This window comes from Vulpes vulpes, chromosome 1, assembly GCF_048418805.1.
Source record: "Vulpes vulpes isolate BD-2025 chromosome 1, VulVul3, whole genome shotgun sequence".
NCBI lineage: Eukaryota > Metazoa > Chordata > Mammalia > Carnivora > Canidae > Vulpes > Vulpes vulpes.
In genome coordinates, this window is record NC_132780.1 from 170,553,176 (window position 1) to 170,566,364 (window position 13,189).

The 13,189-nt window shown below is 33.4% G+C and overlaps 1 long non-coding RNA gene across 1 annotated transcript in view; it reads left to right on the top strand.

Moving 5' to 3' along the window:
- LOC140595363 (uncharacterized) overlaps positions 1-12,763 on the top strand; it is a 484,426-nt gene extending 471,663 nt beyond the window's left edge. The window contains exon 6 of the long non-coding RNA XR_011996929.1: positions 10,488-12,763. This is a non-coding gene — a long non-coding RNA (uncharacterized lncRNA). The remainder of the gene's footprint in view (positions 1-10,487) is intronic.
- Positions 12,764-13,189: the final 426 nt, after the last annotated feature.

Here is a 13,189-nt window from a genome sequence, read left to right on the forward strand (position 1 = left end):
TTATTTATTTATTTATTTATTTATTTATACATTCATGAGAGACACACAGAGAGGCAGAGAGATAGACAGAGGGAGAAGCAAATTCCTCACAGGGAGCCTGATGCAGGACTCAATCCCTGGATCCTGGGATGACACCCTGAGCTGCAAACAGATGTTCAACCACTGAGCCACCTGGGCATCCCAAAATACAATTATAAGAACATATTATGAGCAATTATATGCCAACAAATTAGGCAATCTGTAAGAAATGAATGCATTCCTAGAGACATATAAACTACCAAAACTGAAATAGGAGGAAGTAAAAATCTAAACAGACCCATAACCACCAAGGAAATTCAAGCAGTACTTAAAATCCTCCCAACAAACAAGAGTCCAGTACCAGATGGTTTCCCAGGGGAATTCTACCAAACATTTAAAGAAGAATTAATATCTATTCTTCTGAAACTGTTTCCACACATTCACTTACTTGAATGGTAAACATTTCTTAATCCTTTCCATTATACTGTCTTTTTATAAGTTATTCTCTGTTTAAGAGCAGTTTTATTGAGATGTAATTTATTCACTATAAAATATATCCTTTTACAGTGTGCAAACAGAACATCAGGAACTGTGGGATAATTTTAAAACATGTAACATATGCATTATCACAATAACAGAGGAAGAAGAAAGATATAAGGGAGAAAAATGAATATTTGAAGTAATAATAGCCGAGAATTTCCCAAAATTCGGCTTATCAACCGTTAGAAGGAGGAATGTTGTTTTTAACTATAATCATGGATTTGTCAATTTATTATTTCAATTATGTCATTTTCTGTATCACATATTTTACAGCTCCTGATTCTATCATCTTGCTGACATCATTCCCCTCTCACAGTGTTTAGGATGCCATTTCTTTGTGGATTGTGCTTTTTAGAAAAATATAATGTCTTTCTCTCTGATAATTTTCCTTATTCTAAAATCTATATTATGTGATGTTAATGTAGGCATTCCTACTTCCTTTCAATTAATATTTGCATTATATATCTTTTTATATTCTTTCAATTTACCTATATCATTATATTTGAAAAAAGCATCATATAGACAACATATATTTGGGTAATATTTTTAAATCACTGTTTCAATCTACCTTTTAATTAGTATATTTTAGACTTATTCCATAGAATTTACAAAGCAATGAATGATCAATAAATGCATTTTAGATTAAATTTGCATCTTTATTTGAAGTTTACTACATACAGGTTTTGGCTATGTGTTGTTTAACCAGCAAGGACTGACTAAATATATCTCAAAATATTATTTCACCTTTCTGGTGGGGGTTTCCTGCTTTCTTCCAATTCACCCCATCTTATATTTTATATGCTTTTATAGTGATACTAATTAATCACTTAAAATATTCCCGTGGCTAATCAGGGTATCTATAGGAAGAAGTAGTAAATCCTGAAAAATCTGGAATTTAATTCTACTCCTAAGATTCAAAAATTTAATTTGATCAAATTTGATAAAACTTAGTTTGGGTGGGGACTACTTTTTACCAATGTCCTTTTGTTTCTGTTTTTGATATTTTTAGTTTTATGTCTTTAAAATGACAATGGTATTTCTGCACATTAAAGTTTGTGAAGCAATTTAGTATGACTGATACAATATTTCCTCTAAGATTTCCTAATGATGGATATTTTAACTAGATGAAGATTGCAGATACTAAGCAGGATGCATAATAACAAATAGACAAATGAAATTGAACTTTCCACAAAATAAGTAAGTACAAAGTTTATAAAATTTATATATAACATATAAATAAAATATAAAATTTATATATAACCTCCAAACAAAATATATATTAGTAGGAAAAATTCAAATGAATTTCTAGGTTTTTGTCAAAGCTCATTTTCATTTTTGTTAAAAAAAATAGGATCAAGTAACCATTTGATAATGTCAAAGGAGAAAATAGGAAAGTATTGTAATCAACCATTCTGACATATGCAAAAGGAAAAAAAACATGTATTTTTTTACCATTGGTTTGATCTCTCCTAGTCTTAAAAATGATCACTGAACATAATGAGTCATTTATTCTTTTCTTCTCTTAAACTTATAATGATGATTGGCAAACTATTAAACTATTTGCTATGCCTTTTGAATACTCAATGAATGAATGAGGCATGAAAGAGAACAGTGTAGTTGAGAGCTGCCAAGAAGGTTCATTTTGTATGTGATTATCTTATTCACTATACTATTGTAAATTTGGTAGCAATCGTCCGGAGGCCTGAATGATGACAAAATTTAATTCATATGGAACTTAAAACAATAGAAAATAAGTATTGTTTCTTCTAGGTTTTCTCTTCCAGGATTCCCTGGAATCTGGTAAATGTGTATCATGGCATATGTGAGCATTGAATGAATACTATAGAATAAAAACTTTTTTATTAAAAAAAAAGTCCTTTGTTTAAACTCCTTTTCTTTTCTTGAATCATTTGAAAAAGAATGGTTAAATTGGCTTTAAGGTACTTAATAAACTATAAAACCCTGGTCACACATATGACATACTATAAACCACAAGCATTTCCTCATGCAAAAGACTCAGTTTTTTGCATCTTCATTTGCCAAAAATCTTTTTTTTAAAGGTTTTATTTATTTATTCATGAGAGACAGAGAGACAGAGAGAGAGAGAGAGAGAGAGAGAGAGGCAGAAACACGGGCAGAGGAAGAAGCAGGCTCCCTGCAGGGGATGTGGGACTTGATCCCAGGTCTCCAGGATCAGGCCCTGGGCTGAAGGCGGCCCTAAACTGCTGAGCCATCTGAGCTGCCCTGCCAAAATCTGCTATGATGAAAAAATGACATACTTTTGTGAAAAAAGGAAAACATCTAAGAGACATTCATCTATCCTTTTCCCTAGGATTTAAACAATAACAATACTGAAAACAAAATAGAAATAATTATAGACTAATCTTTAAATGAAATTATTTTGAAGTATACAGAAATATTTGTGCATGCTAAGACATAGTAAGAATAACACTACTTCAGTACTCAGTTTAAGAAATAGAATATTTAAAAACAGAAGAAGTAGCACATTACTGGTACTTGAGAAGTTCCCAGTATGCCTTTTCCAATCACATTCCCTCATCCTTTCAGAGGTAACTACCAATCTGTGTTTTTTACTAATCATTTTCTTTCTTATGTTAGTAGTTTGTACACCCTAAATAATATTCTGTAGTTTTGTCTATATTTTGAGGCATATTCAACATATAACAGAATATACAGTTCTTGGATGTAGTTTGATGTGTTCTAAAAATGGAATACACATATGTAAACCTGACCAAAAATAAATATACAGCACCCATCCACCCAGAAGATCCCCACAGAATATCCCCACCACCAACCTAGAGGTAAATATTTTTCTGATTTATTCCATTATCAAGTAATTTTACATGTTGATATGAATTGAATCATACAGTATGTATTTCATGATTGGCTTATTTCACTTAGTATCACACATATCAGAAATATGTTCAAAATTTAAAGTAAAAAGTGGAAATAATGAGCGCACAGATGTAAAAATCTTAACAGAGAAATGTTAACTCTAAAGTTTCTAACCTACTGGGAATTCTAAAATTTAAAAACACAATATATGATATAAAAGGTTCATGGCATGGATATGAATGCATATTGGAAATGGAAGAAAAGAGTTGGTAAGTTTAAAGAGAGATCAATAGAAATTGTCCAATCTGAAGAAAAAAAACAAAAAATACAGCAAAAAATGAGAATAAAATAAAATGAACAAGATTATCGTATATTGTGGGAGAGTAGCAAGTGGTGCATCATCCATGTAATCACAGAAAGAGAGGTTAAAATACTAAAAATATTTGAATAAATAATGGATAAAAACTTACCAAACTAAGTCAAAGTATCAGCTTTCCAATCAAGATCAGTGCCCTAAGCCAGAGAGGTACAAGGAGAACCCCATCAAAGGACATCAAAGTCCAATGGCTAATATACAAAAACTAACTCAAAGCAGATTAGTCAACCTAAATTTATAATTAAAATCATAAAATTATTAGAAAAAGATTCAGAAGTAAACCTTTATGATCTTGGATTTGGTACTGGATTCTTAGTTATGAGAGCAAAAGCATGAACAAAAAGTAAGAAAATAAGTAAATTCAACTTTGTTAAAATTAAAAACTTTTGCTCATCAGAAAATATTAAGAAGAACATGAAAAGAAAACCTACATAATGAGAGCAAACATTTGGAAATCCTATATCTAATAAGGGTATAGTAAACAAAATATACGAACTCTCACAGTTCATCAACAAAAAGACAACCCAATTTAAAAATGGGCAAAGGACTTGAATAGACATTTCTCTAATGAAAACATTCAAATGGCCTACAAGCACATAAATACTTAATGTCATTAGTTACCAGGAAAATGCAGATCAATGCCACAATGGGCATTCACTTCACACTTTCTATTAGGGCTATCATAATAATAAATAAATAGTAAGTGTTGGAGAGAATGTGGAGAAATCAAACTCACATATACAGGCCAATTGAATTGTACTGTTATATGTTTACTTATATAATTTGAAGTAATATAATAATAAATACAAGTAGGCATATCAAAAGTTGATAGGGACATTAAAATAGAAAACTCAAAAGTAGCCCACTACACAAATACAAAGGATGAAAGGAAAAATAACAACAAAACTTTTTAAGTATCAAGATTGAAGACTTAAATCCAATAATACCATTAATTGCATTAAATATAAATGGTTTAAAGACTTTAATTAGTGAGTAGAAGTTGTAAAACTGGATTAAAAACATATATATCCATATGGCACTTATAAGAAATACTCTATACATATCAAAATAAAATAGGCTAGAAAATAAGAGAGTAGAAAAAGATATACCATTCAAACACTAAGAAAATTCTTTAGCTATTTCAATATCTGGAAAAGCAGACTTTAGAACAAGAATTATAATATATAAGGAAGACATTTAAAAATGAAAAAAGACTCAATTAATTATGAAGATGCAGTAATCTTAAATGTGTATGCACCTAATAACAGAGCATCAAAGTAAAATTTGATCAAACTAAAGGAATAAATAGATAAATGCACAGTAATAGAGAATATAATATCCTTCCCTCAGTATGTGATAGAACAACTAGAGAGAGAAAGCTAAAAACCTAGAAGACCTGAATAGTACTTCATCCAGCTTCACCTAAATTATATTCATAGACCTCATTCATACTTTTGGAACAGTACACCAAACCACTAGATACATTCTTCTCAAATGCACAAGAAATGTTTAACAATGTGGATCATGCACTGGTTTATTAAAAAATGTGTCAATAAATTCTGACAGATTGAAGCTTATAAAATATGTTCTCTAGGAAAATAGAATTAAATTAAAATGTAATACCAATAATATATTTAAAAATTACCAATAATTTGGAGGTTCCCCTTTCTCCACATCCTCTCCAACATTTGTGGTTTCCTACTTTGTTAATTTTCCCCATTCTCACTGGTGTGAGGTGGTATCTCATTGTGGTTTTGATTTGTATTTCCCTGATGGCAAGGGATGCAGAGCATTTTCTCATGTGCATCTTGGCCATGTCTATGTCTTTCTCTGTGAGATTTCTGTTCATGTCTTTTGCCCATTTCATGATTGGATTGTTTGTTTCTTGGGTGTTGAGTTTAATAAGTTCTTTATAGATCTTGGAAACTAGCCCTTTATCTGATCTGATACGTCATTTGCAAATATCTTCTCCCATTCTGTAGGTTGTCTTTGAGTTTTGTTGATGGTATCTTTTACTTTGCAAAAGCTTCTAATCTTGATGAAGTCCCAATAGTTCATGTTTGCTTTTGTTTCTTTTGCCTTTGTGGATGAATCTTGCAAGAAGTTACTGTGGCCTGGTGCACTGCTGGGGATTTACCCCAAGGATACAGATACAGTGAAACGCCAGAACACCTGCACCCCAATGTTTATAGCAGCAATGTCTACAATAGCCAAACTGGAAGGAGCCTCGGTGTCCATCGAAAGATGAAGGGATAAAGATACATGTGGTCTATGTATACAATGGAATATTACTCAGCCATTAGAAATGACAAATACCCGCCATTTGCTTCGATGTGGATAGAACTGGAGGGTATTATGCTGAGTGAAATAAGTCGATCAGTGAAGGACAAACATTATATGGTCTCAGTCATTTGGGGGATATAAAAATAGTGAAAGGGAATAAAGGGGAAAGGAGAAAAAATGAGTGGGAAATATCAGAAAGGGAGACAGAACATGAGAGACTCCTAACTCTGGGAAACGAACTAGGGGTGGTGGAAGGAGAGGTGGGCAGGGGGTGGGGGTGACTGGGTGAGGGGCATTGAGGTGGGTACTTGATGGGGTGAGCACTGGGTGTTATTCTATATGTTGGCAAATTGAACACCAATAAAAAAAATTTATAAAAAAAATTAAAAAGTATTTCAAACCAAGTGATTAATGACCTGTGAATGTGCTTAGAGTAATGGTTAGAGAACAAATTATAGCTTTTTATTTGTATATTAGGAGAGAAAGTTAAAATGAATCACTTTATTTTCAATTTAAGAAGCTAGGATAATACCAGTAGATTAAACCTAAATAAAGTAGGAAAAAAGATGTAATAAATATAAGAGGAAAGGTCTCTGATATAGAAAATATAGTTGTGGAAACAAGCAATTCTGAAAAATACTACAATGACATAATTACACAATTCAAGGAAATGCTTATAAAGATTTGGCTCTCTTTTGATTAATTTGGCTCTCCTTAATCTCCTATGATTAATTGCAATGCATTAGTATAATAATTTCTTAGGGGATGCTGAATTGACTTTAGGCTTTGGTATTAAGGGAGACTTCATGGAAACATTAGAAAGGGTACTAAATATTATGCAATGTATAGGTTTAAACAGAGAGAGAGGTTAGGAAATTCTCTTTGAAAGCGAGAGTGATAAAAATCGAGTTACACTTAGGAAGTAGTAAAACAAAACAGACTCAATGTATCTCCCCAAGATAAGCCATTACATCTGAACACTACAATGATTACAATTTCTTTTTCCTCCATATGTATAGATTGATCTTTCCAGATCACTGCCTCATAGGGGCACAAAAATTAAAATTAAAACTGAAGACTTAAAGAACCGACATCTAGTGTTGAAATTCTAAATTTTTAGTTAATCTAGAAGGAAGAGAAAGACCAGTTAATTTGTGAGTAAAGTAGTTTTCCTAACCTAAGGAGGTTAGGAGAAATCTTGCATAAATGAGTGATAGATGAATGCATGAAAAGTGGATAAACTTGACAGATTCAAGGAGATATATGACGTTTGCTATGATTGAGAATTAAAGGACTTGGAAAAAGATGAATAAGTTAGTTATAGTATGCAGAAAAATATGACACTAGCAAAAAGATGGATGAGAGAGTGGGAGAAAGAGCAAATGACGTGGATTCAGAGGGCATAAATTTACTTACAAATGTAATCTTGACAAGCCATTTCCTTTTCTCTTCTTTGCTTCTTCACCTGTTAGACCTCCAAAGCATTTTCATAGTCTGTATGGTGAACCAACTTAATAAAGAATGCAAAATTCCATACCAATTTAGTTGGATTTAAGTAGTACTCAGATCATAGAGATTAAGATTAACTAATTCGTGAGTCACATAAAATGATTGTGCAATTTTGCTTAAGAATTTAAATTTGGAAGAAAAACAAAGCACAGGATTTGGTTAAGAAAATGGAATCAAGAGAAGTATTTTAGGGTTTGTTTATATTTGGTTGGTTTTTAGAGTTTGTCTCCTATAAACTAGAACAAAATATCACATCAGAAGATCTGTAACTTGTAGTTTAGTGAAAGAAAGGAGGCTTAGAGGAGTGATTTGAGGAGAATATTTCCTGAATGATCGAAATCATTGCCCATTAGTAGTAAAATTCGTTTCATGATGGATTTTAATAAAATTATGTAAATATAAGTAATACACAGTTTCATGTGTATGTATGTAACTTTGAAAATCTGATAAATCTGATAAAAATATCAAGAGTCTTTACTATATATACGTATGTATACATGCATATATAAAGTTGTACCATTTCAGGTATTTACAAACCCCTCAAAGTGCATTTAATTAGGAGGTATAGGTACCGCGGGTTAAGAGTCTCAGCTCTGTAGTTACTGGTGATTGTTGCATATTTATATGAACACACAAGTAATTGTTACATTATTCCAGTGCAACAACGATATAAATATCAGTAGGTTTTTAATTTAATTTAATTTATTCATGAGAGACACACAGAGAGAGTCAGAGACACAGGCCGAGGGAGAAGCAGGCCATTCAGGGAACCTGATATGTAACTCCATCCCAGAACTCTAGGATCACACCCTTAGCCAAAGGCAGATGCTCAACCACTGAGCCACCTAGGCATCCCTACATCAGTAGTTTTGAATTGAAGATGAATCACACACACATTTCTCTACAGGATAATAAAAAAATCATGTCAAATATTTTAAAATGCTGTTCTATTTTAGAGTAACATGGATTAGAAAGACATTTCAGTAGTTTTGAAACTAAATGATTATGGAGTAGAGCAAGACAGACACAGAGAGTTCAGCTTAGAACTTTAGAACAATGATATGGCTTATATCAGTAGACACACGTGAAGAATGAAGGCATGCATGAGTGAATGTGTGAGTGAGCGAATGAAATGAAAAGACTTTCAGAGCCAGCCAAGAAAAATAGCAACAGCACAATGACACTGATGTGGCAATGGGGTCAACTGATTTTATTTTTTATTTTTTTTTATGTCCAGGCAGCTCTAAGCCCAGAAACAAGCCCAGTGACTTCAGAGTAATCCATCTTTTAGCCTCTGATATAAACGGAAAATATCTGTGCCTTTATGCCTTTTTTGCAGCTGAAGACTTTCTTTCTTTCTTTTTTAATAAAACATTACCTTCTCCTCAACAAATGAACTCCTACAACCCATTCCACCTTCCCCCAGTGTTACCTTCTTAATCAGACTCAACCACTGAAGGATTTAAAACTTGGCCAGTTGCGAGGGGAAAAAGTCTCTCTTCTATGAAACTGTGTCTGCAAAGACTGGCTTTTGCCCAAGCCACAGGAACTTTAAACAGTCTGCTACTCAGTCGGCACAGGCAGGTTCAAGCACAGAGTTGGATAAAAAGCTGCTACCAGGCTTTTAATCTTGCAGGTTGTAGAAACCCTTGATGCCTCATATCTTATTGTCTTGAAGAATGTATGACATTCTTATGAATGTATGACAGCAAAGTAAAAAATTGTTAAATTTCTTGGTATGTATATCAAAATAGGGGAAAGTGGAAAGAAAACTAGGTAAGTTATTCTGAATATGAGTATTTATTCCAATTCAGATGACTATTCAGATGATCAGATTGCTTAGTAGTCAAAATTCTGATTTTGCATTTAATTCAACTCCATAATTTTTCAAAAACCACTCTTACTTTCTCTTTATAAAATAGAAGAATGAGATTAGCTCTGACTCTGGCTTTGACAGTCAGTGCCTTTGTGATTTCTGAGTCCCTTAGTATCTCTGAGCATCCATATCTTCACCTATTAAATAGGATAATTGTCGCATCTGTTCAATGTGTGAAGGACCAGCCACACACAGAGAAGCCATAGTAATCAGTCCTCTTTCTTACAGTTCCCTTTCTAGCTCACTGTCTTTAAAGACTGCATTCACATTTCTTTTTTGTGTGTTTGGTCTGAATATATTGATCACAAAGTTAAGCGACATTTATTTCCACATGCTACTCCATGCAGTGGTGGGTGTAGTTAAAAAGCATACTAAAATATTGTTAAAATATTTTAACAGTATTCATACTAAAAGTTTGAAGAGGGTCTGTTAATATTTTATGCAAATATTTTTTTGCAGATACAGAAGTCTGTGCATTTGTATTGTAAACTTTGAACTCCTCAAGCTGAATCACGTTAAGTTCATTTGGCAGAAGTTGGAAAGGATGATCTTTCTTTCTTTTTTCTTTTGTTTAATTCATGAGAGACACAGAGAGAGGCAGAGACTTAGGCAGAGGAGAAGCAGACTCCCTGCAGGGCATCTCTTGTGGGCGACAATCCCAGGACCCGGGATCCCGACCTGAGTTGAAGGCAGACGCTCAACCACTGAGCCACCTGGGGGCTCCAAGATGATCATTTTAAAAGAAGGATGCAACCGGTATCCACATTAATGGCAACGAGCTTTGCCTTCTTCTCACTGAGTTACATTTAATTCAGCTGGTTCATGAAACAGCTGAGAAGACATGGTGGGAACTAGCCAGAGCCTATCCCTCCCAAATCTCAAGTTTGTTTCATTTTATAACAGCTTGTCTCATTTTCCCCTGCGACATCCCAGTAAGAAATCAATAAATTCCTTGGGATGAAGCATCATCATCTCATCAGCTTCACACATCCGCCCCTCTCACAAAGCTGTCCCTTTTCCTCTTTGCAGGTGGCACTTTTTCTGATTGCGTTTTTGCCCTGGCAGGCTGCGGTGGTTTGTAGCGAGAGTGGCTGAAGCCTTGAGAAGTGGCGATGAAGACTCAGGAACCACAGTGTTTACTAAAAGGAAAAGAAAGAGAAAGTTGGCCACTGTACACTTACCCAATTGTTTTTATGATGTTAGAACAAGGAAAATGATGCTCACAGCCGCATTCTAGCATGTGTATGTGTGTTGGGTGGGAAGGCTGAAGAGGGAAGAAGGCAGGCAGGGTGCTCCAGTGACCTGGATAAAGTTACTCAATTACAACACTTCATTTTTCTCTAAATCACCATCAAGTGAAAAAAAAATAATCCAAAATCAGGACAGGGGAATGGAAAAGTTTCATAGTCTGGGACACTATGAGATAGTATGAGACAAATTCATAACAAAATGGAGACATCATTAGCTCTAAAAGGATCCTTAAGAACGTTATTTATTTTGTTTGAAATATATGAGAAAAAAATAAGTGGGATTTGAAACATGTCTTTTTTGAATACTCTTTAACAGTTCTTGTGGCACACAGCCTCTTGAGTTGTACATGATGACGGTTCTGAGATTTGAAGCTAAAAGAAATATCCAACATCTAGGGATGAGATGATTCACTTTCTGCACGCACAGCAAACACCAACATTCAGCACAAAGGTAGTAAGGAACTCACAGTAATAATCCAAGGTTACCTGGAGGGGGGAACCCTAAAATAATATTTTTGTTTTCCAAAATGTGGATTTTTCTTTCCCTCTCTGAGTCTGCCTTCTCATCACTGAACAGGAGGGGAAAACATCAGTGTCTACAAGAACACCGCAAGATTAATTAATGAATTTTATAAAGGGTTTGTGTAAACACTTGCAGGTTTTTAGAAGGGAAATAATATTGACTCGTGTTGTATCCTATGCCCAATAATGTGAAATGACTTCTCCTTGGTTATGGTGTTAAAGGAATTGGAAAATCCAAAACTTTTCATTGAAAATAACCTGCTTTCTGAGGCAAAGATTGGCTTTGTTTTAAAACATGCTAGCTTTAACCTGACTTTGGTGAATGAGCTAATGCAATGATAATAAGGCAAGGCAGTTAAAAAAATGCTAAAAAGTTGGAATTCAGAAACTTGACATGGGCTTTAGGCATTCATTAATTTATGATATGCTTGATAGCCTGTCTTTTTGTAGGAAAGGGTAGTTACACACATCTTAAAACCTGGATTGGAGGTTGAATATCAGTGTATTTAATTAGCTGAATAGCAATTCCTATAAATTCCTCAATATTCTAAATATGTCCATACCAATTTAAAAAATTATCTTAACTCCTTGTTTCCTAAGATCCCAAAGTATTTAACACATAAATTATCTCATATATTGTGAAAATATTCCTGTGAAGTAAGATAGTACTTTTGATATTAGCTTGACTTTTAGAAACTAAAGGATCACAGATTCATGCAAAAGTTCCCTGAAATTAAAGCAGATGTTTGAAAGTTAACTGGGTATGATCTTCCTTTGGTGTTGAAGGCATACAAAGATGAGAGTTTAAATTTTTCCAAAATGAACTTTTTCCTGATTTAACTTTTGCTTTCCTTCCTAATTATTTGTCTTTTATCTATGGGGTTAGAGTTAAAAGAATAGTAATTAATTTATCCCTTTCATTTACTAGAGCAATAAAATAACCTGAAAAGTACTCTGCGCTCACACCGCTGTTTGACTACGTTAAAACAGCACCAGTTCTTAGATGTTTTTATAGTCAGTCCCTAAGACCTTCCAAACCAAGTGAATAAATCCTCAATAAATTGTCTGACATTTTCAAGTGCTAAAATAGTTCAAATAGTTTCCTATATCCTGTGCCCCTCCTCATTTTATTTCACATCTGTGTTTGCCACTAATTAATACCATCTCTTTTTTTATTATTCTTCAAATATAGAGGCTTTAGAAAATATTTCCCTCTAAGAAATATCTGTTGTACAATTATTTTCTTTTATTGCGATGCAGGTTAATTTGGCTGCCTTGTGTTTTTTTGTTCTGTTTTTTTTTTTTTTTTTTTTTTCCCTAGAGCAAGAAAATTTTGAGTTCCTCCTTTCAGAAACTAGTATGGAATGAAGTTGTGTTTATATTTAGAACAAAGTAACAGACAATTGTCTATTTACTAAGGTATAAATATGATTTTTTAAAAAAATTCAATTATGCTTCCTTCTGAATTTTATACACATTTGACCCAAAATGCTAAATCAAAAATCAAGCAATAAAGTTTAATTTAAAAGTCGTTTCTCTTGTCTTTGACTTTTTATGAGTCTTATAATACCACTACCAAGCCTCTCTCCCTTTTTTTCCCCAGTAAAGTACTACAGTAAGTACCGCAAAGAAATAGTTATTCAGGTTACTGACCTCTCTTTTATTGGGGAGTATGTGTGTGTTGAAGGATTTCACACTTATTTTCAGAAATGTTAAGAAAGGATTATATTGTGAATATCTGTGATGCCATTTATTCTGCTTTTCCTCCTATTCAACTTATTTTCACAAGGCTTGTTTAGTATAACAGGAGCCCCTATAAAGATTCCCTCATCACTCTTATGTAATATATTCCACATATATATCACACACACAGACAATATATGTCTTTAAAAAATCAGTTTCAATTAGTGAACTGTACAATCCTAATCGTTGGCAATGAATGCCTTACACATAGCTACT